General features: G+C 66.1%; 1 protein-coding gene across 2 annotated transcripts in view; it reads right to left on the bottom strand.

Moving 5' to 3' along the window:
• The window catches only part of AHDC1 (AT-hook DNA binding motif containing 1), a 46,554-nt gene that overhangs the window by 19,694 nt on the left and 1,223 nt on the right, over positions 1–25,637 (bottom strand). The window lies entirely within an intron of this gene.

The raw sequence follows: 25,637 nt of genomic DNA, 5'->3' as shown, positions 1-25,637 counted from the left end.
AGCCTGTCGGTCCCCTGCCCGTGCACCGAGTGCCTCAGTTTCCCCAAAAGGCCCAGGCCTGACAGCAGAAGCGCTGGGGCTGAGCGGGGGCTGGAGGGGGTGGAAACACAGTGCGGGGGGACCCTAGTGGGTCCCTCGCCGGAGCTGAGCCTCTGCCCAGAGGTGGTGACAGTGGATGTCACTGACATGGCACTTCTGTCCCAAGCCAGCGCACGGTGACGCCAGGCTCCCCTGGCACAGAGGGACGCGTGCCGCCTCCTCCGAGCACCCCGGTGCTGCCACAGAGCCCAGGGACGTGCTCCGTCCCCGTGCCCGTGCCCAGCCGTGGGAGCCACCGAGGGCTCAGGCTGAGGCCGGCCCCACTCGCGACACCCCAGACGGAATCAGCGCAGCCCCCCACCGCCTCCACCTGACTTCCCGGGGCGACGGTGACACCCAGCTGGATGACAGCACTCCTATTTTTGGGGGGGCCGCACCGCGCACCCACACCATCACTAACACCCTGCAGCATCCCCCAGCGCATCCAACCCTGCATCCCCCTCCATCCCACCACCCAACCCCTCATCCCCCTCCATCCCACCACCCAACCCCTCATCCCCCTCCATCCCACCACCCAACCCCACATCCCATCCATCACCCCGCCGACCCGTTCCAGCCCCGCCGACATTTTTTGCAGAATGGCTGAACACCCAATACCCAAGACGGCTGCCGGGGGAGGGGGGGGAGGATGTCACCGAACAGCCTGTGCTGGCTTTGGGTGAAAACCAAACCCGGCAGGGCTTGGAGGGAGAGAGCTAACCTTGACACAGTTGCAGCAGTCACTAATAGCAGGCAATATGCCTGTTCTTGGGGGACTGTTGCAGTTGCTAAGATACTGGCAGCCGTGTGAATGGAAATGGGTCAGTAAACCTGTGGAGAGATAGTGTGACACTGTAACCGGCACAGCTGTTGCAGCCTACATCGAAATCCCACCCTTTCAATATTTATCACTCGCCGCCTTCGGTTCCTTCCTCCCAGCGATTTTCCACGTTGGTTTTTCCCGGGGTTGGGGAAAGCACCCCCCAAGATTTGAACGCGAAGAGAGGTGGTGGAGATGGGAGATGGGATGGGGTGGGAAAAGGCGTGTTGGTGCTGGATGGGGAAGGGAAATGAAAGCCCCTCGCTTTGGGTGGGTGTCCCCCCCGCCCTGCTCTGTGAGCAGGATGGAGCCAGTTCTTGGAGAGATTTAACAGGAAACAGGCTATAATCCCCCTGGTAGGAAAACGGGTTAAAAGGTCAATTTACTTCTGTCCCTCGTTTAGGCACTGTGGTGAAATTACACACTCGCAGGAGCCGCTGCGCATGGCTGGGAGAGGAGGGAGTGGGCACTCGTGTCCGTCCTCCGCCGTCTGTCCGTCCATCCCCACCTGCCTGTCCGTCCGTCCCCGCCTGCCGTGCTCCGGCCAGGACACCCTCAGCCCGGGGAAGGCACGGGGAGCGTGGCAGGGGTGTCCATGTGGCCCAGCGTCTCGCCCCGCGTGGCGTGGCACACGCGTTGCACACGCACCCGTGAGGAGCACGCATGTACATGCGTGCCCCGTCCCGACCCGTCTGCCCGCAGCACCGCCGGCACACGAATTCGGCTCTGCTGCCTGCCCCGGTGCTGGGGAAGGTGTAAACCAGCAAGGAGCACTGTGCATCCCCCAAATGTTTCCAGCAACGCCATCCCAAATGCTCCAGCATCCCCCAAATGTTTCCAGCAACCCCATCCCAAATGCTCCAGCAACCCCCTTAATGTTCCCGCAACCCGCCGCAATGCTCCAGCATCCCTACCCCAAGTGCTAAAGCACCTCCCCAAATGCTCCAGCATCTCCCCACGTCCTCCAGTATCCCCCCCCCAATGCTCCAGCACCCCCACCCCAAATGCTCCAGGATCTCCCCGCGTCCTCCGGTATCCCCCCGCAATGCTCCAGCACCCCCACCCCAAATGCTCCAGCATCCTCCCAAATACTCCAGCATCTCCCTAAATGCTCCAGTATCCCCCTGCAAAGCTCCAGCATCTCCTTCCCAATGCTCCAGCAACCTCTCTTAATGCTCCAGCATCCCCCCAAAATACTCCAGCACCTCCCCCAATGCTCCAGCATCCCCCCAAATACTCCAGCATCCCCCCAAATGCTCCAGCATTGCCCCCCCAACACAAAGCCCTGGTGCTGCAAACCCGACACACTGCCCCACGTGCACACGGGACGGAGGAGCTCCCCGCTACGTTGGCGGTTGTCACAGCCCAACTGGGGTGAGAAGAGTTGATACTGGGGAGCACTGGGAGCCAGGGCACAGCCACAGAGGAGGTCACCATTAGCTGGCCCCCATCCCAGGCTGCCGTCCAGGTGCGGGGCAGGCGGTGGCCGTCCCGGCGCGGCCGTAGCGAGCTGGCTCTGGCCTGGACCCCGCCGGGGGGAGGAGGGCGAGAACATCTGGTCGCAGGGAAGAGGGACAGTCCGGGGAAACGTGTGGAGCTGTTGGAAGAGGCCCTCGCCGCCAAGGCTGGGGTGGAGCAAGCCCCAGCATCCCTCCTGCATCGCAGCTGCACCGGGGCTTGGGGAAACTGAGGCACGGCGGAGCCAGACGATGAGATTTGGGGTCGTGCAAGCTGCCAGCGCCAGGGTCACCCCGCTGTCACCCAGGCACATCCCAGGCGGCTGGAGGAGCATCGGTGTGTGCCCGCACCACGATTTATAACCCAGGGCCTCGCACCCCAAGGGCGAGCAGGGAGGGGAAAAGGAGGCTGCGGCGGCGAGCGAGCGGGCAAGGGAGCGGCAAGCAAGCGGCGAGCTCTCCTCCTCCCCAAAGGCTCTCCCTGCCACCCCCCCCCCCCCCGCAGGTGGCTGGAGCAGAACGGTTGATATGGAGACAGGGAAGCACAGACTGTCTGGGTAAGGTGACATTCGACAGATGCCAGGTTCAGACTCGCTCCAGCCAGTATTTCCCCCCCCAACACCGCCTGCCTCCGGCCCCTGCGCCCGGGCAGCCTCCCCGCCAGCCAGCCCCTAAGCAAAGGCACGTACAGGCAGGGAGGTGGGGGGCCAGGGTGGGCAGGGGGAGCTGGGCACACTGGGGCACCCTGGGATTTGCTGGTAGGGGTTTCTTTTTGCACAGTGGAATGCCACCCTGTCACCATCCGGAGGGCAGGTACCGGCAGCCTGCCTGTCCCCTGCTCCGGGTGGTGGAGGAGCCCGTGGTGCAAGCGAAGGTGCCATGTTCCCCGTGGGCAGCCCAGGGGGTACTTACACCAGGCACCCACCCAACCAAAATGATGAAGGACCCTGCCAGGGAGAGGGGTCAGATCAGGGGGGACACACCTGGGGGAAGGGACACCCCCCCCCCCCCCCCTCTTCATTGCACGACTCTGTAGAAGGGCCAATTAGCAGCTGATACCTAACGAGAAACACCCCAAAATCACCTTGGGGTGAGCGCAGGTTTCGCATCTCCTGCCCACGCAGGGTGACATTGGGCACGGCAACCCCTCGCCCCCAGGTTTAGAAGCCGGGAAGGGGTCCGGGGGTGCCCAACTCCCCCCCCCCCCCCCCCAAAGGCTGCAGCCCTGTCACTCTGCACCCCAGCTGGGCCCCTCTCGCCCTCTCACCCCGATGGTGCTGGAGATCAAAAGGCCGCAGCCGGCTCGGCGAGCAGGGCCAGGAGGGATTCCTGGCACGCAACGGGCCGAGAAAGACCCTGCTCTGTGCTGTGCAGGGAGAGACAGGACACCGGCATGCCGGGGGGGGGACACACACGGGCACCCCACGAGCTCATGGTCTGCAATGAAGGCAACTGGGTGCTTTGGTGGGGCGGGGAGGGGAGAGGGATGGAGAAAACCCCAGCGGGGTGCAGCGCTGGGTGGGGGGAGCCCTTGGGGATGCCCCTCTTTTAGCACTGCCTCCACCATGCCTGCTAGATACCCATCTGGTGATGCTGCACCCCCAGACTTGGGGAGTGGGGGGGGGGGGGGGGGGGGGGAAGCATCGCAGGAGCTGCGCTGGCTCGTGGGGGCCAGCGAGTGGGATGGCGGGGGCCACTAGCCCACACAAAGCGCCTCCAGCCGCGCTCCCCATGTGCCCCCTCCCCGTCCTGCCCCGGGCTGCTGCTCTCTGACCCCCTGTGCTGGGGAGGCTGGAGCCTGCTAATGAGCTCAGCCCTTCCTCAGCATCCCCATCCCCGGCGGGGCCCTGGCAGGTGTGGGTCACCGCTCACCCCGAGATGCCAGGGACGCCGCGGCCTGGAATCGGTGGAAACGGGAGGCAGCCGGTATGGGGGGGGGGGGGGGGAGTATGGGGGTGTTGAAAAACCTTTGGCATCACGCAGCCGGGCTCCAGCGCTCTGCTGCCTCCTCTTCATCCCCCTTTAGTCCCCCACCCCACAAATGCCCCCGACCTGGTTCGCCAAGATGCTCAGCAGAGCTCCAGATGGGGCACGGCATCTACCTGGGGACACCCAGCACCCCAAGAAGGGGGGGGGGGGAAATGCAGCCCCTCTCCCTCCTGCTCCTTTCACTGCATGTTTCTCCCTCCTCCTCCTCTCTGCCCTAAAGCAAGACAGATTTCATCGCTCTGCTGAGCTCCAAACTCCACTTCCAGATTTTCAGTGCGACCTTCTGGCTACCTGGATCCGGCACTGCAAGATGCCCCCTCTGATCTCCCCTCCCCTCCGGCCCCCCAGCATCCCCGGGGGAGCCGAGGCTGGATGCAGCCAGGAGCTGGATGCAGGGGGGAGCCGGGGGTGGCCGAGGAGGAGGGAGAGGTCGGGCTGCACCTGGATGCAACACCGGCCTCGGGGGGGGCTCGAAGCCTGCCTGGGGATTTGGGGTTGTTATGTTTAACCCAGCCTGGCCCAGGGAGAAGCAGGAGCGTGGCCAAAGGGTGCCTGGCAAACTCGTTACACGTGTGGGAGGTGCTGCCACGGCTCCTCAGGCAGCGCTCACACCTCGCTGGGTGACACCCCCCCCCCGAAGGGTCCCCGCTTTCCCCGGGACACCGTCCCGCAGGGATGTGCCCCGTTCTCCAGGCTGCTCCTGGTTCCCTGGGAGAGGGCAGGGGTCTGCGGGCCGCAACCCCGTCCCCACGCCCCGCCGTCACCAACCAGCACCGTGCCAGATAACCAGGGGAAAGAAGGGAGGAAAGACGTAAAACCCCCAAAATACACCAAACCCCCACCCGCTCGGGCGGGAGGGAGAGGGGCCTGCGGGCACAGGCAGCACCGCGGGGCACCTCCTTCAAAAAAGCAGCATAAAAATAAAGGCAAAGAAATGGAAAAAGCCCCAAAGCACAGATTCCCCCCCACACACACCCCTACCCTGCTGCCCCCTGCCCTTGCTGCTCTCCCCGCCGGTTATTTCAAGCTCTCTGCATCCCCCCCCTCCACCCCTCACCTCCTTCCTCCCTACTCCGGCCCCGCTTCTCATTCCCTCCCCGGCACCCTGCTCTCCTCCGCTCGCTCTTGCATTCTGGTATTTGGTGTGTTCCTCAGCTGCAGGAAATTCCTGATGCTCTCCATCATGCAGCCTGCGCTCGCATCCCCCGCCCTGCCGCGGCTCCCCTCCAAAAGGACAGCCATGTGCTGGACAGCCAACACCGCCGCCGGCATCGCTCCCCTCCCCGCCGGGGATTTGCTTCTCCCTCTTCGCCTTCTCTTTCCCCTTCAGCTTTTTTTAAATTTTTATTATTATTATTATTATTATTTTCAACTCGAACCCTGAAAAACAAGCCTCCTTCTTCCCTGCCAGGGGTCTGAAGCCGCCCAGCCCCGGCCGTTCCCCTGCCTGCCTTTCCCTCTTCGTCTTCCTCTCTTCGCGAGACCGCTCCTGATCTTATTTTAATTCGTCTCAGACGGTGTTGGAGTGTTATTTTAAGAGAGAGGATATGCACAGACATTGTGTTTTCTGCTTTTTCCTGGCCCCAAGCCAGGCTCTCTGGGCTGTCAGCTACCCACTGTGTTGCAGTCACGTGTGGGAAGAGGCAGCCAGAGCCAGCCTCACAACTCCTGGTAGCAACATGGAAATCAAGTGTGCACTTTCTTCCCTCTGTATGTGTCTGTATTATTAATAGCGTCTCTCTCTGTGAGTTATCCATAATGTATCTTAATACCTGTCCGTCTGTAAATGATGTATTACGGTGTGCGCACACAATGGCGGCGGTGCCGGCACCCACGGCTCCGTGTGCCGCGGTGGTGGTGGTGGTGGTGGGGGGGGGGAAAAGGCGTCACGACGGTGCTATCGTCACCCCTGGGGTGCGGCGTGGGGATGGGGGACGGGGTCCGGGAGCTATGTGCTGTGCCCCAGCCCGCTGGGAGCGTGGTGGAATCGGCGGATGGCGGGATGCTGCGGGGAGGACGGGGCCAGCCGGCACCGGGATGGCGCTGAGCGATCCCCATCGCCAGCTGGGATGTGTCGGGGGACACCGGTGTCCCACCCGACGGATGGTGGCTCCTACAAGCTCATGCGGGAACGCAACATGCAACGGCACACCCGAGGGGTGAGGCTTGCACACGCGTGTGCGAGGGGAGCACACACGTGCAGGAGGCCGGTGGGCAGCAGGGGAGGCGCAGGCTGGACGGACACGGCACGGCGCGGCGCGGCGCAGGGCTCGGCTTTGCAGGACGCAAACGTGGCCCATGAGATTCCGCTTCGGCTAGGAGGGCCGGGCTGCCCGGAGCAGTCTGGGGGGTTCCCAGTCCCGGGGGGGGCACGCAGGGCCTCCCCCCACAGCCACACGCCTGGGTTTGCGTGCAGCACCCAGGGTCCCAGGGGCAGGGAGGGCTGGTGGTGCCCCTCTCCAGGCTGCTGGGGTCCCCTGTCCCCTCCGCGTCCTGGGGACGGGGACGTCAGGGTAGGGACAGGACTGGGAAACACCGCAGGCTGGGGTCCTCCCAGTGCACACCAGTAACACTGAACACACAGACCACACATGATGGATACATACTGGGCCCACACCCCGCTTACACCTATATAGTGCACGTGTCCGTGCAGGAGCGCGTATATATTCACATCACACCCCGACCCTTGTGCACCACCGAGACGCACAGATGTGTGCAGATGTTGTCTGAACTCGCCTGTGCACGGTGCTGCCTGCAACATCCCCTGCCCGCGGTACCCCCTGCCCGCGGTACCCCCTGCCCGCGGTACCCCCTGCCTGCGGCACCCCCTGCCTCCCGCACAACACCGCTGGGCGCCCCGTGCGCATCCCCGTACGCCGTGCGTGGGTGCTGCAGCGTGCAAGGACGCAGGAGCACCCCAACCCCCCGGGGTGCCCAGGCGGGCCAGCCCTGCACCCTGACACGGTGGGAGCAGCGTGGGTGCCCGGTGGCCAGCACCCAGCCGCCATCCCGGGAATCGTGGGGAGCGGGAATCCAGGAAGGCAAACAGGAGCTCGAGGCTTCGCATTTCTGGATTCTGGTTCCCGTTTCTGCTCCCGGCTGTTTCCATGGAAACTGGCGTCGGACCTGGGAAAATAAGGTTAGGGTTTGCAGAGGAGGCCCTTCGCCAGCGCCCGCCCGCCTCCGCGCCCCGCTGGGGGCACATGCCCGGGCACCCCCCTGCTCCCTCGCCCAGCGGCGACGCTTCGGTTCGGGGGCTGAGCAGCACCGGCACCCTCCGGCATCCTCCATCCTTCCGCCTGGTGACCCCAAGGAGCACAGCGCACGCGGGGTAATTTGGAAACCGGCACCACCATGCCGCTCCCTGGCACCCTGGCGAGGGGCACTGCTCTCCCCGGGTGTAGGCGGCGGTGGCACCCACCGGACCCACGGCCCTTCCCCACCACCCCGCTCTCCTCCCCGGCGCTCTGAACCCGGCACAGCTCAGCCGTGACGGGAACTTTCCAACCATGCCCATGTGCCCGTGACACCCCACCAGCCCCGCTGGGACAGGGGACGCTGGGATGGTCTCCAAAAGCCGCGCTGCCACGTCCTCTGGTTTTACAAGGACCCGGCATCTGCCAGCAGCGTCACCCTCCTCTTCCCGGCCTCAGGACCCCCAATTGCTCCAGGAAAGGTGGGGAGTCAGAGGGGGGAAAAGAACCAGGGCACGACACCTCAGGGGAGCCGTGAAGACTAATGAATGGAGGCTTTTAAACAGCACTTTTGAGTGAGAAGTGCTATAGTAGGAACTAATTATTCCTCCCGCCTGCGCGCACACTCGTACGCACACGCGCGCACACGCGCGTCCCGCTCTCTCCCGGAGTCACGGCTGCAAAACCGCAGCCAACCCCGGCACCCAGCACCACGGCAGCCGCCGCCTCGCCAATCGGCACTGCCTCAGCTGAGGAAAATTTCCTCCGAGGCTCTGGTTCTCCTCCTGCCCTCCGTGCTTCTCTCCCCTCTGGCGTGGCGGCGCACCCCCTGTTTTGCTGCCATCGCCCCCCCGGCAAAGCCGGCAGCCCAGGGCTGGGGGCCTGGGGTGATGCTCACCCCCCTCCTTGCGCTTGGGTTTTTGGGAGGGTTGCCTTTTTTATTGAAAAGCCGCCATTTTACAGCGATGCAAGGCCAGGTGGCCGGTCCCCAGGTCCGCTCGGGGATGGCCGGCACCTGGCGCGGCGGGGTGGGCGGTGGAGCCGGCGTGGCCCCCCCAGCCCTTCGCAGGTGCGACCCCGCGCCCCGGCACAGCCCGGTTGCACCAGGCCAGCGGAACCGGCCCTTCGCCGGCGCAATTAGGGGCTGGTTTGGAGCGTAGCCCAGCTCCCGGCAGCGGCTGCGGGCAGCGGGCAGGCGCGGGGGGCTGAGCCCGCTCCCCACGCATCACCCCAAATCCTCGGCCCCCCTCCACTCGAAGGGTCCCCGCGCTGCCGACCCACGGAACCCAGAGCTTTGGGGCGGCGCTGCCATCGCTCCCCATCCCTCTCCGCTCCTCGAGTGGGACCCGGCGTGAGCCCGTCCCACTGTCCCGGCTCTGCCCGCTGCACCATTTTGCATTCTGGTGCTGGCCGGCCCCGCTGCCCTCCCACTCCCACCCCCACCCCGGGCTGCGTTTCAGCTGTTCTTGAAATCTGTCCAGGCTGGATTCATCACAAGAGCCCTCAAGCGGCTGCAAACAAACAGAAAAAAAAGCGAGCAGGAGCGAGCAGAGCGATCGATCGGTGCTGGGGGGGGCCTGAGTCCCTTCGGCGACGCCAAACCAGCCCCGAATTCGCCCCTTGGAAGAGATAAGGGTCTGGGGATGAGGGGCAGGGAGAGGGGGATGGAGACCACAACTGCCACCACCCCTTGGACCGTGCCGGTGAATCCCCTGGTTGCGGTGCTGCGGTGATGGGCGGCAGCGTCGCGGCGGCTCTCCCTTCCCGGTGGAGCCGGGCTCGTACCGCTCCGAAACTTCCCTCTTGTGGTTACTGCAGTTAAAAAAGCAAACAGGAGGCTCGGGCGCATCAAGAAAGAAATAGGAAATCACACGGGGCAGATCGGATCAGAGGGTGGGGGCGCGCCCATGGGGACGGGGTTCACCCAACACCGGCGGCACCAGGATGGTTGCGGGGTCAGGGTGCCCATCCCCAGGGCTGGGGGAAGGAGCGAGCCCCCACCCCAGCAAAGCAGAAGGGTCCAGGTGGTGGGGACATGGTGGCACACGAAGGACGGCCGTGGCCCCCTATCCCAACCCGGGGATGGACGGAAACGGCAGGGGAAGCGAACGCCGCCACCGCTCCGGTGGGAATCGCCGCCACCGGAGCCCATGGGGTCGAATTGCTGCGCCTGGGTTTTTAAGAGGGGCTGGATAATTTTTACCGCCACGAACGATCCCATCTGTGCCTGACACGCTCCAGCTCCGAGCCTGGCTCTCCGGCGGGGCTCCCCCACCTCCCTCCCCAGCCGTCCCGATTTGCCTCCCCCTGCCTCGACCGCTGACAGCTTGGGGCACGGATACGGCCCGTGGACGGTGCTGGTGGCTGGTCTGCGGCACCGATACGGTCACGCGCCAGGCAGGAGGGCGGCTGCAAAGGTGCCCTCGAACAGCAGCCTGCCCGCCGGCCGTGCCAAGCCCAGCTCCCACGAGCTGCTGAGCGGAGACGCACACCACGGAGATTTACTGCTAATTACCCGCCCCACGGCCGTGCCCGCAGGCCTGGGCAGGATCAGGGCACGGCGGGGCTGGGGGAGGCACGAGGGGCCGCCGAGCCCCAACGCCACGCTCCTAGCATCTCCTGGTGCCACCGCCGTAGCCACCCGCGGCGCTCCCAGGGACGGTGGGTGACAGCAGGAGCCGTGGGGCGGGCGCGAGGTGTGCAGCGCCCAGCAGGGATGGGGATGGCGGTGACAGGGAACGCTGCGCCGCCTGGGGATGCCGAGGGACCTCTCCGGCTTGCACGTGGTGGTTTTTTGGGTGGTGGTCCCTTGCTGGGCTCAGGGACTGATCCTGACACTCTCCCTGCCAGCCCTGCCCGTGCTGGGTGCGGGGTGCCACGAGCCCTCCTCCCTGCCCGAGGACAAGGAGCCCGCGGCGTGCTGGTACTGGCCACCCTCCTCCCCGCTCCGAACAAAGGCCTACGGGAGGACATTGCTTTTTTTGGCGAGGGGGTTTGCAGCACCCTGCAACCCATCCTCCCCGCAGGACCCCCCCCACACACACCCAGGCAGGAGCAGAGGGGCGCAGGGCCGGTGCTTGCGGGCGCAGGGCTCCTTTCCCTGCAATGTCAACCTGCTGCTCCGCATCCGCCAAGGCTGCCCTTGGAAAAGCTGTCGGCTGCGCCGGCTGGTTTGCCAAGCCCAGGACAAGCTCTTTAGCTCGACTCTGCCAGAACAGATGCCTGGGCGACTGTAATTCTTCCGAGCATGGATGGAGGGGGTGGAAAAAAACCCAACCTCATTTCAGCATTGCAGCGGCCGCTCCTCCCAACCCCACCCGCCGCAGCATCGCGGCCTCGCAGAGGGTCCCCCAAAAGCTGGGAGGGGGACGAAGAGGGGTGGCGGCGGGAGGCTGGGTGATGGCGGGAGGGGAGGCGATGCCCAGCGGGAGGACGGCGTCGCCCGGCACACGCCGGAGCCAAACGCGGCTCCGCTGCCAGCTGGGGAGGAGAGAGCGACCCGCTGCAAGGACAAGTGGGAACCGCAAGCTCCGCGTGCCACCGGTGTCCTTGCAGCCGCTCGCCTGCTTCGTGTCGATGTTCCCCACAAAACAACGATCCCGTTCTCATGGCAATGTCCTCTGCAAAGAGCACGGCACGGGGAGGAGAGCACCGGAGGAGCTGGTGGCCGGCACCACGCTCACGAGGGTCCACGGTCCTTCTCACGCTCTCTGCAAGGTTCTCTCTACGCCCAAAGTCTCCCTCTGCACCCAAAACCCCTCAAAGCCACTCGGCCACAGGGACAGGAGCTGCCAGCCCAGCCGGCCCTGAAACAGCCATTGCACTGCGCAGAGGAGGCCAGCAGCATTTCCACACAGATATTTTCTTCCATTGGCTGCAGTTTGGGGCTGCCAAAAGCCAAAACAAGAATGGAAACATCCCATTGTTTTGGCAAAAATTCAACGCAGGGTTGGTTTTTTTTTTTGGTTTTGTTTTTTTCTTTTTCTTTTTTTTTTTTTTCTCTCATGTCTTTGGTTAGGAACGGAAATTCCCTGCCATGAAAACATGACGAAACCCCAAACCAAAACACAGCTCGGACCGAAACCTTCACCTGATTCCCCAGGGATCCCGTGTGGGGCAGGTCCCAGGGCTGGAGCTCACCCCCACATGGTCCCGGGACATGGGGCCAAGCCTGGTCCCCAACGCCGGCGCTGGTCATGTGTGAGGCGAGGGGACGTCGTGCTTTGGGGATCTCTCCAGAAACCCAATGTGATTCCGCCCTTGGGATGCACCACTTCCCAGCCCTGCTCTGCACCACCCTGCCTCAACGCTGGCACGCGGGCGCCGGCACCAGGCCCGGCAAGGCACTGGTTTGCCCATGGGGAAGCCAGTCCCTACGCACGGGACCAAGCAGGAGCTCATCTCGTGGTGCCGGTGGCTCCAAGCGCGGCGTTACGGCAGCATTTGCTCATGGTGCTCTCGGGAAGCTGCCGGTGCCGGTGGCTGCCCTGAGCTCCCTGCAGATCCTGGAGACCTCTGGGCTCCTTTGCAAGACCAGCCACTGGGAACAGCCTCATCCAGCCCATCCCACCGAGCCCAGATCCGGCCGAGCCCCAGGGCTCGCCCCTGCAGCACCCCCGGCGTTCCCCCCCCTCCCCAGCCCTGCTTTCCACCAGATGTTGAGGCTGGAGGATGAAACGATTCTTCCCACCCCAAGTCCCCACCGTGTCTCTCTCAGGCTCCCGTTCCGGAGGCTGGATCCGGCCACGCAGCCTGAATCAGGCTCTGCCTTTGTCCGGCTCCCCCCGCCGCGCTTCCCCTTATCTAGCCCAGCCGCCTTGCCAAGAGCAGGCAGCAGGACGGCAGCAGCGCCGAGCTGGCGAGGGAGAGGCCGTTAACTCCTCTCCTCCTCCAGCTCCAAAGCCCCTGGGGCCACCATCGCCCTTTGCGAACCGCCAGCGCCTCTCCTCCAGCCCTGCCTGCTCCCCAAAACCAAGGGATCCCTTCTCATCGCTCAACGCTGCACCCCAAACCGCCCGGCTGGGCACAGCAGCATCCCCCTCTGCATCCTCCATGTGTTCCTCTAGCCTGGGAGGGTTCGAGCATCCTTGAGGGAGGGGGGGGGGTGGTGTCTGAGCATCCCTGGGGAGCTGCAGCCAAGGCAGGGGCTGGGCGAGGCGGGTGTCCCGGGGGCAGCGTGGAGCCGGGCTATCTGTCTGCAGAGCTCCGCGCACAGCAATTAACCTCGAGAGAGCAGCCGCGGCTCCTGCCAAGAACCACATTAGGTGTGTGTGGCAGCGTCTAGACATGCAAGAGACCAGAGGCCTTGATCTGGAGGAAGGCGCCTCCATCCCTTCCCCCTCTACCTCATCCACCTCCCCCCCCCCCCCCCCCCCCCCAGGGACCCCATCGCAGGGGTCGGTCCAGTCAACCCCAGGGCTGGAGCATCGAGCAGTCGAGGGGAGGATGCGGGGATGGGAGGGTGGGGTTGAGCTCGGTCCCGCATCCCTCTGCATGGGTGTGGGTCAAAACAGCTCCGTGCTGGGCTGTTAAACCGGGTCTCTGCCGCTTGGCACGGCACGGCGTGGCACAGCATGGCACGGCGTGGCACGGCCGCGCCACCGCACGCCGCATCCCCACGGGTGCTGGACGCCCGGGTCCCCAGCCCCCAGCGGGAGGTAGAGGACGAAGGTGGCTGCAAGTGGTACCACCAGCCAGGAGATGCAACAACCACCCCAGGGAGCCAGCAGCAAAGCTGAGGACGAGCCCTGGAGCTGGGGACGGAGCTGGGAAAAGACCCAGCTCGCCGCCTCCCCATGCCCATCCCGGCGAGCGGGCGGGTGCCGACAGCCTGTTCGTCCGGGCAGGTCGGCGCAGGTGTGGCGGAGCCGGGTGGGTACCACAGGGGCCGGGCACCCTCCCCACCGGTGCCCCTCACACCCGTGACACCCCCTTGCTCTCGCCTCCCGGGTGCAGCCACCCCAGACGGCTGCAGGATGCTCGGGAGAAGAGATTTTCCCGACGTTAATTAATTAAAATAAACAGCAAATTAAATACAGCAAAATTAAAATAGCTCCGGAAATTAATTTTCAACAAAACCCACCTGGAAAGGCTGGATATTTAAAGAATTAATGGAGCCCTCTGAGACCATAAAGAACTGCCGAGCTCCCAGCATCCACCAGCCCCCTCCGAGCCCCCCCCGGGGACACAGGGTGGTGGGGAAGCCAGCACGGGACCCCCAATCAGAGCCCACCCCTCCAAGCCCAGCTTCCACGTCCCCACGCCGGACACCTCCTCCGCATGCCGCCTGCGTGTCCCCGCTCGCAGCCGCCTCGCCTCGCCGCTGCCCGCACGTGCTGCACGCTGCCACGCCGGCGCGCCGCGGGGAGGGAGGGAGGGAGGGAGGGGAGGGATGCGGGCAAAGGATGCAGCCACGCTCGCCGCCGAGGGAAGCACCGGCCCCAGCCCTGGCACAGGGCTGCCAGGCTCCTGCCGGCTTCACCCCCACGCCTGGGCGAGCCGTGGGCAAACGCCGGCACTCCCTGGATGGCGGGACCTGCTCCGGCACGAGGATGTCCCCATCACCCTCCTGGCCAAAACTCGCTGCGCCGAGGGAAACCTCGACCTCCAAAAGCCAGTTGCCAGCCCCTGGGCGCTCCGGGCCCCCCTCAGCCTCTCCCCACACATAATCCCCCCGGCCAAGGCGGGATTACCGTGCAAACTGGCTGCGTTAGCCAGGCAAAGCTCCTTACCAAGCACGACGGGCAGATCGACGGGCTCCCGAGGGGCACCGGGTGAGCAAGGGACGAAGCGAGGTGCCGGGGAGCATCCCTGTGCCTGGCCGGCCTCCGGCCCGAGACCAAGCGCAACTCGTCGCACGGTTGGGTTGCGCCGAACCGACGGCGGCGGGAAGTCCCGTCCCGGCGTGCGCCGGCCCTCCCACGGCACCGGCGGCGCTTCCTCTCCCCGCGCACGGGCGTGTGCACAGGCGCAGCGACAGAGACACCGGGCGAGCGAAATAAAAAAAAAAAAAAAAAAGGCTCCGGAAGGAAATGGAGAAAGCGAGAAAAAGCCGTCAGGTGGAGAGCAGGAGGGGCTGCGGCCACCCCCGCCCTGGCGCGGGGTGCGAAAGGGCATCCGGGGGTCCCCCACTTTGCCGGGGGGGGGCCTGGCTGCGCTTGCCAGCACCGGCTTGCTCTGCAGGGCGATTTTGCCCACCTAGGGAAACTGAGGCACGGGTGGCCGGCAGGCAGCAGCTCGGCACCCCGTGGAGCCCCCCCCACCCTCCCGGGAGAGGAACACGCTTCCCCCCGCCGTGGCCGGGATGACACCAGCTCCCCGGCCTCCTCCTGCTCCACCCTGTTCCTGCAGGAACCCAGGAGTCCAGGCTCCGGGCAGGCAGCCAGCGCCGCCCTCCTGCCTGCGCCTCCCGCCCTGCCTGCACCAAGGGCGCCCAGGGCCAGCTCCGGCCCTCGGCACCCACATCCCCAGCCCGGCTCGCACCGGCCTCCCTCCCTGCCCGCGCACCTTCCCGCCGCGTGTCAGGGCGACCTTGGAGCGGTGCCGCGGCCGCCCCGCGCCAAACTTCCCGGCACTCGGCGACGATGCCCACGGCAGAGCCGGAGGGGGACGGAAGGGGTGGGCAAGGGGATTTTTTCTTCCCCCCATTTATTTATTCATTGGGTGGGGGTTTTTTTCCTTGCCAGAGACAAAGGCGGCCCCCACGCCCAGCCGCGGGGTTCGGAAGGTGCCGGCAGTGCCGGGACCCGGTGGCGATGCCGGGCCAGCCGCGCCGGGGGCTCTGGGTGGCCGGTTTCCTCCGCACACAGATGGCTGTTTCGACTCAGTCGAGCGCTTGACCTAAATCTCCTCCTGATCCACGGGAGCTGCAGTCCCTCAGCAGCACAGCTCAAGGCGAGGAGGAGGAGGAGGAGGAGGAGGAGGATGAAGGGAGGCAGGGGGGGGACCAGGGCCAGCTGCGGACCGGCGGGAGGGTCGTGCCGGAGGGCCCCCACCCTGGGTTTGGCAGCGGGGGCCGGTGGAGGCGGCGGTGGAGAGAAAGAGGGAGGGAGAAGAGAAGGGGAGGAAAAAAAATCTCCCACGCTTCAACCTCCAGCGCCCGCTGCCCGCGCCTGCGTGCTCCACTCGCCGGGGCCAGGGCAACCGCCCCGCCGGGCTCGACGCCCCAGCAGACCACTTCCTCGGAGAGGGGCCCCGGTGGAGGAAGCTCCAACGGCTTTGAAAGTTTCGGCTGTGACTCAACCGCTGGCTGGGGTGACCGAACCAGCGCCGCCGCCGTCAAAGAGTTAGGGGGGCCCGTTGGACCCTGGCGGGGGGTTCGGGGCACTGGGGTGGGGGAATTTTTTTTTTTTTTTTTTTTTTTTTTTTTGGGTTCCCCAGACGAGGGTTGTCTGCGAGGCATCGCGCTCCACCCCCAGTGTCGGAGCAGCCCAAACCGGCTTCCCAGCGACAGCAGAAAGCTTTTAAAATCCCCTACGCGCGGCATGACTCACTCCAGAGCCAGTGCCCAAAACAAGCTCCGACACGGAGAGGAATGGCGAGAGCAGAGATGCTGGGGGCGGGCAGGAGGGGCTGGGGAGGGCCGGGGAGGGGGAAAGGGGGAGACAGAAGGAGGGAGAGAAAAGAGAAGAGGCAGAAATAACAGCATCTGAAACTCTGCCTGCTGGAGGCTAATTGGTTCCGGCACAGCCTGGTTTGTTTGGCAATGTTTCCTCTAATCCTTCAGGCTCTGAGCTCCCAGCCCCAGGGACATGGGGACATCTCACCGCCCGGCACCGACACCCAGCCAGCGCCTCTGCAGCACTCCCGGCTTGGGGTGTTGTGTCCCCCCCCGCCCCGCTCCCCCCCGCTGGGATGCAGAGGGAGCGATGCTCTGCCCACCCTGCCGTCCCCCCCCCTTGGCGCTGCAGCCCACCATGGGGCCATCCTGGGGATGGTGTCCCCTTGGGCGGCGCTGGGCGCGAGGATGCTGGGAGGACTGGGCCAGCGAGGGCCAGGGCGATGGAGGGAAAGGAGGAGAAGGGGATGGGAAGGGAGGGGAAAGGAAGGGGGGGGGGCCCCACGGCCCAGCATGGCCGAGCCAGAGCACTAGCCAAGAGTCGGCAGCTTTGTTCCAGGTGCCGGCTCCCTTTTTTTCATTAGGCTAATGGGATGCGGATGCATTATTCCATTCCACATGCTGCTAATGAACCACTCAGGCCAGTGCATTTGCATTAATGTGCAAAGCACTGGAGGAGGGTGGAGTGGCTGCATCTGGCCAAGGCTGACCTTCCCCGCGCCGCCCAACCTCCCCGGCATGTGGTCCCGCAGCCCCCCGAGCCACGCCGGGCTCCCGTCGCTCCGCCGGACCCTTGATCTCCCCGGGACGGCTCCAACGCCACATTCCAGGACACATTAACCAGCCCTGAGCAAAGCCCCAGCCCGGCCACCCCAAGCTCGCTGCCCGCGTTGCCCTCTTGCCCGCGCCGTGCCCCGCCGGCTCCCCCAGCCCTCCCCGTAAGGATCCCAGCCGATGCCCCGCTGCCAGCACCCCACGCTGCACCCCACCCCATAAGCCGAGGGGACCCCAGCATCCCTCCTGCGCGCCCCACCGCTCCCCAAAAAGCCATCGCTTCCCCTTGTCCTGCAGAGAGACCCGCTCGGCGCGTCTCCCCTCCCCAGTTATTTTTACCGAGACCTCCCAGCACCACCCCAAAGCTCCCCTCCAGCATCCCAGGGGAGCAGGGGGCCATCTCCCAGGCCCCCCTCTCCGGTGCTGGCAGGCAGCGCCGGGCGCGGGCGTCATCGGAGCCCTTGGGTTGTTTGTTACGGCTCCCAACTGCCTCCGTCCCCGGAGAGGTTTCGAAGGCGAGTGACCCACGAACTGGAATGCGCAAAGCCTCCAGCAAACAGAGCCAGCTGCCTGCGCCCGCGCAGGGGGGGCGGCGAGGGGAGAGCAGCCGGCCCCGCGGCATGGCACGGCACAGCACGGCACGGCACGGCACGGCTCCGTGCACGCCGATGCACGGCCCCCGACGCGCTCTCCCAGGGTGGGCAGCCGCTCCGCTGGGGTGAGATGAAAGCAGTTTACTGGCCTTGTCGTGTCGCCAGCACCACAGGCCCCCCCAAAACCCCCGTGTCCCCCTTCCCACCTCCCTCCCAGACCGGTTTTTGGCAACACGTGGCCTCCCGGCACAGCGCCGGGCTGCAGGGGAGCTGCACCAGCAGGATGCTTCACCCCTCACCTAGCTGCAAGATACGCATCCTCGGGTGGCCGAAGGACCTCTAGGACAGGGGACAGCACGGTGGCAGCGCCAGGCCCCCACTTTGGCCGGTGCCACCCTCCCCAGGCGCCGGGAGGGCTCCCAACCGGCGGCAGCAGGTACGGGCACAGCCCTGGGGGGGCACGGTGGGGTCTGAGGTGGCTCCGTGCTGGGCGAGCGTGCGAAGCCCCCCGCGCCCAAGCGCGCGCACGCGGGTGTCTGGGTTTGTCACAGCCTGGTGAGCAAGTTAATCTCAGGCTCCCTGACACGTGGAATAAAATCGCGATCCCGTAATGGAATTCATTCGTCTTCCTGTCCAGGCGGAGAACAAGCGCCCCACCGCCCGCCGGGGCCGGGGCCGGGCCAGGGCAAGGCAGCTGGGGGACCAGCACCCAGCCAGGAGGCCCTGCCTGCACCCACCCTCCTCCCTGCAACGGGACCTGACAGGCACGGGAGGGACATTCCTGCGAGGTTCTGCCCAGGGATGTGCCAAACGCTGGGTGCTGCCATGGGTCACCTTCCCGGGGGACCTCAGCCACGTCCGTGGGGGCAGCTGCGGTCACCAGTGCAGGTTGAACCCCACCCCCCAGCCCCAGGGGGATCCAGGGTCCCGCCGTGCACGGACGGCAGCCACCGCGCTCACAAAGGAGGGAAAGGGAAACTGAGGCAGGCAGCGGCGCTGGGGAAAGGGCAATCCTGGCGGCATGAAGAGGACTGAGGAAAATGGCCCTCTGTCCCCATGATGTCCCTCTGTCCTTTCCTACAGCCAGAGCCTTGGCCAGCCCCGACAGGGAGGACCCACCCCAGGGTCCCTGCAGGGATGGCACCGGCTGGGGCACCCATGAGGGAGCCCCACACACCCCCAGGGACCGGCTCGCCCGCAGCGCGTGGCTCCTGCCGATGCCACGGGTGGAGAAAAGCCCTTGCGGGAGCCTGAGCAGGTCAGGAGGCCACAGGGCTGCCACGCTGCCCTGTGCCTCAGTTTCCCTCTGGCACCCGCAGCAAGGCCACCCTCAGGCGGGAAAGCGGCCCCGCGGCCAAGGGAGGAGGAGGAGGAGAAGAAGGAGGAGGGCTGCTCCTTCCCGGCCACACAAAGCCCCTTTCATAGGGGCCGAGTTTGGATTTCCTCCGCCAGCCCAGCACCTCGCTGCCTCCTGCCCTGCCAGAAACGCTGCGGTCGGAGCAGGGGGCTGGTGGGTCGGATGCCTGGGGGGTGCACGGGGACCTTCGGGTGGCTTCAGCCCTCGCCCCGACCGTCCCCGCGATTTTCCCCTCCTGTCAGCTTTTAATTATACCCCTAATAAAAGTCGCTTTGCAGGGAAACGGGAGCTTTGTTGCTCGGGAGCTCATCTGCTCCTGCTGCTCCTTCTCTGCTTTAAACCGTAATCCTCAGCTGGGGACACTGCAATTAGCCACTGCGGAGCTGGGCACCGTGTCACCGAGGATTAGGGCTCCCTTCGGTGGGGAGCTGGGGGACCCGGCCCTGGAGCGGGTCGATGGCTCCGTGCAGGATGGGCTGTCCCCTGCTGCAGCCCCCGAAGGAAGGGGATGAGCCTAAGGGACACCCCCCCCCCCCCCGCCCCAGCCAGGCAGCCCCCAGCCCACCTCCTCTGGGGCACCCACAGACCTACACCCCTGCACCGCCTCTGTGCCACTGGGTTATTTTTGGGGTGCAGGGGAGCCACGGAGCCTTGAGTGACTTCCCCCGCCCCCCCAAGACCTCCCCATGCAGACAGACCCAAGGAGGGCTTCCCAGGGGTTGGGTGGCTTTGTACGATATGACTACAGGGACAAAAATGGGGCTGGGGGGACCAACAAGAGCCTCAACCCGTGTCGCCGCACACCCGCCCAGCCCCGGCCCCTGCCCCCAAGGCGCTGCGTCCCCAGGAGGGGAAACTGAGGCACAGGGCACCAGGTGCCCATGACGCACATCCCGCAGCAACCCCGCGCCGAGGAGCCGGGGGAGAGACGTGGCGCTGCCACGTCTGCGCACGCCTGGGAGGACGGTGACAGCCCTCAGCCCTCTCCCCAGGTACGGCGCTCTGCTGCAAAAGCAGGCAGGCTGCAGGCAGGCTGCAGGCAGGCAGCCGCCGTGCCGTTGGCCCCCACTCTCCAGCTGATAGCCAACGGGGGCCACGAGGGCTACAAGAGCCATCGGCGCTCCCCAGCACGGAGCTGGCGGACCATCCAGCTCTGGCACCGCCACGGTGACATGGGACCCTCGTGCACGGTGCAAAGGCCACGTCCGCGGTATGGCACAAAGGGCGGCGGACCTGGGGTCGCTTGACCCCTTCAAGCCCCCGAAAGGAGCCCGTCCATCGCTCCCGGGTGCCTGCTCGCCAATCAGCCTCTTCCCAGGGCTGGGGAGGCGAGCGGGGAGCGCAGGCGCTCGTTAGCAGCCGCTCATTAAGAGCCCTCCGGGAGGAGGAAGGTACCCGGGGCACCTGCACCTCCGTTTAATGAGCTGCAGCGCCATTAAATGCTGGAGGGGACCTTGGGCACGGTGGGGCTGCTGGTGCAGAGGGCTGACCCCCACCCTGACCCTCACCCAAACCGTGGGGTGGCTCCCTGCGCTGGCACGGCTGGGGGAAAGGGAGGGACGCGGGGAGTCGAGTCACGGTGACAACCGCAGGCAGGGGCGGAGGCAGGGTCACGCGGCGGCTGCTGCCAGGAGCACCCCGAGTCCCCCGCCAGCCCCGGGGGGCACCTAGCTGTGGCCGCATTCCCCTCCCACCCCCCCACCACCACCACCCCTGCACCCATGGGTGCTGCACGGAGAGGCCAATAGCGGCTGGTGCCGGACAGCAGTGCCGTGCACCGCACCGGTGCCCGCGCAGAGGTGGGACAGGACCCCTGGGTGCTCAGGATTGGGACCTTCCCACTGTGGGTGCCCCCCAAGCTGCGAAGGGCGACCCAGACATCCTGCCCCTAAGGACCTTGCGCAGCACCCAGAGCTCCCAGTCTGGCCAGTAGAGCACAACCTCATGCAACACCTAGAGGGGACCCGGGCGATGCTCCAGGGTGCGCCCTAAGACGCACGGGCGACCCCATGACCCCCCACCCCAGCACCCAAACCCGCAGGACGCCCGGGTCCCCAGGCCCGAGCGCCGCCACCCCCCACCTTCCCACCCCGCGTGGGGCTCTCCCTCGTTAATGTTTACTCGGGTTCGTTAGCGCCAGCGCATTGCCATGGCAACCATGCAAGCCGCGCGCCGCCATCGGCGCCACCGCCACGAGGCGCGGGGACGTCCCCGCGAGTGGGGTCACCGCGGGCACCCACCGCCACCCACCGCCATCGCCGCCGCCGCCACCACCCACCCCACGGGCATGTGGGGCTGGGGGACGGCGTGGGGAGCAAGGGGTCGCGGAGAGGCGGGGGTTCGCCTCGTCCCCACCGGCATGGCGTGGTTCGGTGTCACCCAGACGGGGTGACAGCGCCCGCCGCTCGCCCCCGAAGCGCCCGCCACCGCCGCGCCGGGGCTGCAGGCGTGTGCGCGGCGCTGCCAACACGCCTCGGCGCTGCATTATTTATAAACCGGAGGAGCAGAGGGCTCGGCAGCAGCTGCAGAGCCCTCGCGGGCCACCCTGCTCGGTGTCACGCGGCCACCGAGCCCGCTGGCACGGTGGCACCGCAGCCCCGGCGGCCGGGAGGGACAATGGGGACGAGGCTGCCCATGGGGCTGGCAGAGCCGCGGGGCGCCCAGATGCCACCCTGGCGTCCCCTTGGCCATGGCGGGCAGCTGGTGCAGCGTGTAGGGACGTCCGGCGCGTCCCCGCGTCCCCTGCGCCCCCGCAGCACCCCAAGCTGCCTCCTGCCACCGCGTGAGCCCATTGCAGGTGGGTTTGGGTGATGGCAGCCAAGGGGTGCCCCCACCCAAGACCCAGCCACCCCTCCTCTACCACCGCGGCACAGGGCAGAGCCCCGGCCGTACCACAGCACCGTTCACCAAGCGCAGGATACGGCCCCGGCGTTTTCTCACGTCGCCCATCTCCGTTTGCTACGGCAAACAGGTTTTCCTTAAGCTTTGCAGAATCCTCCTGCCTCCTCTCATTCCCCCCCCTGCCATGAGTCCCACCTCCGAGTTCGGGGCTGGGTATGGGGAGGGGGGCGAAGGCTGAGTTGGGGCTTTTAATTTTTCATTATTAATTTCCCATCGACGCCGAGAGGCGCCGGGGCTTGCTCAGCCGCCCCCAGCATCGCCCCCCGCGCTCCCTCGCGCTCTCCTGGAGCTCTGCACCGGCTGAAGCCGAGCCAGGCTGCCGATAGGATTAATTCTGCATGACTGCCCATCTCCGCGGGGGGATCTAAGACCCTCAGGCCTGCAGCAATCTTTAAAATTCCTCCAGCCCAACTTAATTCCCTTTTCCTGCAGAGCTGGCGCATCTGCTGCAGTCAGGCACGGAGAGAGGGAGTCGGAGGGAGAGGGGGGAACGCCGGCACCCAAGGACTGCCATCAGCTCTGGCGCCAGGCAGCGGCCCTGCTACGGTGGTCACAGTCCTGCATTGTCACCGTGGGGTCACTCAAAGCCATGCCGGTCACCCCTCCTAGCCCCAGGGGTGGTGCAACAAGGAGAGGGTTTGTGCAGGGGATGGGGGAAACTGAGTCACGCTGGGGCAGCCCTGGGGACGGGGGCTGGATGCAGCCCCCTGCGCTGCAGTCCCGGCATGTTGTCACCCCCCCCTGCAACAAGCTGGGACTCCCCAAACCAAGGAGGTTGACTTAAAAACGGGGTTTTTCGAACACCTACGGGCTTTGCCTCTCTGGGAGGGGGGGACTGCTTCAGACGCCCCCACCCCGCTCTCACCCACAGCCCCAAAGGACAGACCCCCCGGGTTGAACATCATCCGGGCACACTCAGGGTCCGGGATCCCTGGATTTTGGGATGGCTCATGGAAACGCAGCTGCTGCTTGGGAAACAGCCCCACACCCCTGAGCACAGCCTGGGGGCAGAGGCCCCCCCCCCCCCCGCCTGTCCCCCCCAGCCCCTTTCACAAGGCGACGAGGACCCCAGCTTCACCCAGAGGGGGGCTGCACCCACCCAAAGCTGGCACCGTGGGACCCCCCTGCCCACGCGAGCCGTCCCCGAACGACGGCAGGACGAGGAACCCGGCCAAGCCGGGGGGTACTCCCCCCCAAAACCCCGCCATGCACCGCGGCAGCCCGGGGACGGTGGCGTGTCCCCGCGCTTTGAAGGCTCAGCCGCCGCCACGCCGAGGCTGGCAGCCGGCGGGCAGAGCTAACCTTCAGGGGGGGCGGCAGGGAGAGGCAACGGCGGAGGGGGGCGGGTGGTGGTGGTGGTGGTGGTGGCGGTGGATGCAGCCACCAAACTCCAACCCATGCCTACACCCACCATCCCGAGGTGTCGGCAGCTGCCAGACCCAGGAGAGCCATCCCTCTGCCTTCTTGCCTGCAACTTGCCCAGCTCGCCAGGCAGCCGGGAGGAAGACGAGGAGCGCAGCCCAGCCCAGCTGCCGGCGGAGCTGCGGATACATGCATTTAAATCACTTATATCTTTACTTTCTCCTGCGCTGGCTGTGAGATGGGCTTTTTTTGCATGCGTAATTAGGGGGTGGAACAGATGGCGGAGGGTTCGTTTAAAGTAATGCATCCATTAAAATAACCTTCGCTGTCGGGGACTGCGCTCCGACAGGGGCCTGTTTCACCGGGGGCGGTAGGGAGAGGAGGGAGGGGGGCTTTGTTCTGCAAGGAAGGGGGTGTCGGACTTTGGGAAGGGGCCCCGGAGCGTAAGGTCCCTCTCGGGGGATGCATCGTCCCGCATCGCGGGACGAAGAGGCGAAAGTGGTTCGGATAAACGCCGACCTGTATGGCCACGGAGGGATTGCGCGTGAAAGCTGGGAGCAAACTGGGGCCAAACTGGGGTTGAACCGGTCCTCTCCGGGGCTGTTTCCATAGCAATACGATGGCAGCGAGATGGTGGGGACGTAAAGCCCAAGCCGGGGAGGATGCCAAAGGGTGGGCACGGTCCCCGCCGTCCCCACGGGGGGCAGCTGCCCCCCGTGGGGACGGCGGGGACCGTGCCCACCTCTGTCCCCCACCCCCCCTAGAAACCCAAAAACAGGCTGGAGGAGGACATTTCGCCTTGCCACGCAGCACCAGCCGCCTCTCCTGTTTCAAACCCCGGGTTCCCGGGAGAGGCAGGAGGGCTTTGTTCAGGCACCGGAGGAGCAGAGGCCAGAGAAAGCAGGAGTGCCCTGCCAGCTCTTGTGTTTCACTCCCGAGGAATGCCGGGGAGGGGAGGGGAACGCTGTTCCCCCCCCCCCCCCCTCCCTCCCTGCCCCAACGGGCGCCCGGCCCGGCTGCAGGGTGCTGAGGCTGGGAGGAAGAGGAGAGGAGGGCGGCGGGGATGAGGGATGGGGAGAGACGGGCGTCGCGAGGATGCCGTGGTACCACCACGTGCGGACGGGGCTGCCGGCGGGTGGGATGGAGACACACACACACACACACACACACACACACACACACGATGACACGCACCCCTCCCGGGGGTGGCACGGCAATGCCAAGCACCACGCTGGCTGGGTTGGAGCACAGCAAATCATTCCGAGCACGAGCCGCTGAGCAAATATGACACCCCTGTCCTGGAGGAGAAGAGAAACCCCCGTGGGTACCCCCCCAGATTTGGGGTCTCCAGAAGAGGCAGACCCCGGGGACGGAGCTGGGGAAGGAAGGGTGAAAGCAGCGGCGAACCCAAAGCCACCCGTGCGTGTTCAAATATTTAGTGTGTACTTGCTAAGGTGCTTCTGCTGCCTTTAGGGCATCGCTGCGTTTGAAGCATCAGAGAGGTGGGAACTGAGGGGGGGGGGAGCAAATGCCAGGGTTGCACCGGCAGGGGCGGCGGGGGGGGGCTTCTCTCTTTTCCAGCTGGGCTGGGGCAGGGGGGGGCCAAGGCTGGCCCCCAGGCACCGCACAGGGAGCCCAGGGAGGGCTGGGACAAGCTCAGCTTCGCCCCGAGCTGTGCAAAAGCTGGCCCCTGCCTCGCCACCCCAGCCACAGACCCCAGACCCCACAGGGCTGCACGTCTCTCCCTCTTCCTCCTCCTCCAGCCCCTATGCGTCACGTCAGTCCCCCACACTCCTGCTTGCTGGCACCCTGGGGTGTCCCCAAGCACCGGCGTGGCCCAGGGGACAGCCGGCGGCTGATGCCAGCAGCAGGACGGGGCTGCTGCTCTTGCCAACGCCTCCGTACCCGATGCTGGGGGCAGAAAGCGAGACGCCGAAGGCGGCGGTGGTGTGCCGAGGGCGGCGATGGCAGGCGCTGGGGAGAGGGACCGAGGGGACACACAGGATGGCGGCGACGGAGCCGCCAGAGAGATGCCAACGGCCAAGAGGCGACTGCAGCAGGACCCGGGCTGCAGGGTGACGGGGGGTCCCCCAGCCAGCAAGGGGAGAAGCCCCTCCAGTTTGCCCTCCCCAGCCCCATGCACGCATCGAGGAGGAGCCGCCACGCCTGCCCAGCCGAGGGACACCGGGCTCTGCCCCGCCACCGCTCGCACAGCCCCATCCCCACCCCGTCCCCCAGCCGTCGAGCCCCCGCTCCGCCGCCCCCACCCTCCCGCTCACGGAGCCAAAACTCCCCCGGCTCATCCCTGTCCTCTCCCCGCCTCACCTGCCATCATCCCCCTCCATCCACCCGCCAGGCCCCGGCACGTCACCCCCTTCGTTTCCCCCAGCGTTTCAGCCGGTCCCTTTGGCGCACCCCAACACCGTGAGAGCTCTTCCCACTCCCTAGCCAGCAATCCACCGGGAAAACCAGTCCCAAAAACCTTCCCAACATCCACGCCAGCTCTGCGGGTCTGGGGGGGCCGCGGGCTGGCCCCCCGCTTGCCAAGAACAATA

The sequence above is a fragment of the Leptosomus discolor genome, chromosome Z (genome assembly GCF_034619465.1).
Source record: "Leptosomus discolor isolate bLepDis1 chromosome Z, bLepDis1.hap2, whole genome shotgun sequence".
NCBI classification, from domain to species: Eukaryota; Metazoa; Chordata; class Aves; order Leptosomiformes; family Leptosomidae; genus Leptosomus; species Leptosomus discolor.
This window is presented reverse-complemented; position numbering and strand designations above follow the sequence as displayed.